The sequence below is a fragment of the Artemia sp. Qi Xiang Cuo genome, chromosome 20 (genome assembly GCF_049724085.1).
Source record: "Artemia sp. Qi Xiang Cuo chromosome 20, ASM4972408v1, whole genome shotgun sequence".
Classification (NCBI taxonomy): domain Eukaryota; kingdom Metazoa; phylum Arthropoda; class Branchiopoda; order Anostraca; family Artemiidae; genus Artemia; species Artemia sp. Qi Xiang Cuo.
Window position 1 is genome coordinate 14,469,917 of NC_142813.1, and position 2,276 is coordinate 14,472,192.

At 39.9% G+C, this 2,276-nt stretch overlaps 1 pseudogene; it reads right to left on the bottom strand.

The window, feature by feature from the left end:
* Positions 1-1,200: 1,200 nt before the first annotated feature.
* On the bottom strand, positions 1,201-1,933 carry LOC148939899 (uncharacterized; annotated as a pseudogene).
* Between the last annotated feature and the right edge of the window lie 343 nt (positions 1,934-2,276).

Here is a 2,276-nt window from a genome sequence, read left to right on the forward strand (position 1 = left end):
ATTGGTTGATAGTTTTCAGGCTGGGTTCTAGATCCTTTCTTGGATATTGGAGTAATTATGGCTGTCCACCAATCTGCAGGTAGGCTACTAGTTTGAAGAGACAGCTTGAATAGCAAACAGAGCGGCTCTGCTACTATATCTCCAAGTTCTTTAAGGGGCCTGGGATGTATACCATCTAGACCTTTAGCTTTGTTGGGGTCTAGTTTACTCAGCCTTTTCTTAATCTTGTCCATTGTGATGTAATTTTTGGCATAGGGTGCTCGACCATCCTGGGGGCAGGGGATGGTGGCTTGTCAAAGGGGTCCACTGTGAAATTGGATGCAAATGTGTTGTTCAGCAAGTTTGTGATGTCCTCCGGATCTTCCAGCTTTTTCCTTCAGAGTTGAGCAGGAATGGCATAGTTTGTCTACTCTTATCTTTAGCAGATATGTATCTCCAGAACCTCTTTGTGTTGTCTTTGATGTTTAATGCCAAGTTATCTTCATAGTCAGCTATGAAGTGTGTAGTCAGTTGCCTCAGTTTATTCCTTGCTCTTGCAAAACGATCCCAGTGGTGTGTGCATTTGCATCTCTTATATTTTGAAAAAGCTTTCTTCTTACAGTTCATAGCCCTTTTAATAGGCCGGCTCAGGTGTGGCAGTGTTTTTGGTGCCTTCACCAATGAAAATGAATCACATGTCCTCTCAGCTTGGAGCAGAGTATTCTTAAAATTTTGCCAGGCTAGCTCAATGTCTCCCTTGACAATCACTTGGTCCCATTCTACTGCCTGTACTCCCTGATTTTGCTGTAGTTAGTGCAAGTTCGTTTAGTGCAATTGTTTTTTTGTTGACTAAGCAGCAAGTCATGGCTTATACAGACATGGTCGTTGGCACCAATAGGGGGGAGGAACTCAGTGTTCACTAACAATCCTGGGTTGCTAGTGATTGTCAAATCTAGAAGGGATGGCGTTTATTACCTAATATAAGCTATTGCTACCCAAGTATTCAACAAATGGGTTACCGACATCGGAGCTTTGTTGATAACCCATTCTCTCAACCCATTTGACATCTGGTAGATTTGGGTCTCCAAGAAGAATTAAGTCCTGATTATCATTATTGGATGCTTGTTCAGCCAACTGAATTAGAGCTTGGTAAGATGCATGGGCATCTGGATACCTCGGGCTTCTATATATATACAACCTATCAGTAATGGTTTTCCGTCATTAATAATACTGAAAAAAACACTCAACCCAAGGGGAATACTCATGATTGAAAGATAAATCTCTAACCTGTATTCCTTCCTTTGTGTAGATGGCAATGCCTCTCCTGGGGTTAATAGACAAATTAGAGAACAGGCAATATCCAGGTATCCTGATATGGTTTTCTGCCAGTGGGTTGCTTGAGTTCTTGGGGGTTAGTTCAAAAATACACAGTATATCATAATCTTCATTGGTGGCTGCCAATTTCAGTTCCAGAAGCTTGTTTGTTAATGTATCAATGTTTGTGTAAAACAGTTTCAACACTTTCTTTCCACTGACTGGGTTGTTACTGTGTATTGCTTTTGGTAAACTTTTATAACTTGAATTTGTTGAGCTTGAGCAAGAATGGAAAGTATCAGTAATATCATCATCAATACTAATACTACTAGAAAACAAACTATTTACAGTTTGGCTTATTTCAGTGGATAATAGAGTCAATGCTCCATTTCTCTCCCGTTTTTTGAAGCCTGATTCAGTTTTTGCTTTTCTCTTTCTGACTTTGTGCAATCAAAGTGAAGCTGCACGTTCTCCTTCAGCTCTCTTGATTTAGTTAAAATCTCCTGTAACTGTCTGTGAGGAAAAGAACAGGCCTAGGGCGGTCACTTGGTTTTGGAGAATTGTTTCCAAGTTGCTGTAGTTTCAGGACCTTGACAGATGGCAGGTTGTATGATTTGGCAAGAGGGTCCTGAATATACATTTGGATGTCAGCAGCTTCTTCACACGATTCTGGTATTCCATATGCCACAATGTTAAGCAGACTTTTCTGGCTTTCAATGTCCTCACGAATAATATTTCTCATATATTGTAACTCCTCTACATCATTCAGGGTTATCCAAGTTATCACACAAGTTGAATTCGGGAATTTGAATATAAGATTCTTCTTATAAATCAATCAATTAACTGTAGGCAATTGAGCCATGTGTCAGGAAAATCAGATCATTTGCCCCTCTTGGGTTGGCAATGTCTGAATCTTTGGTTTGTTCTTCTTTTCTCACAATAAATTTGTAATCCTCTTTTTGGGACAATTCAATTGTGGCTGA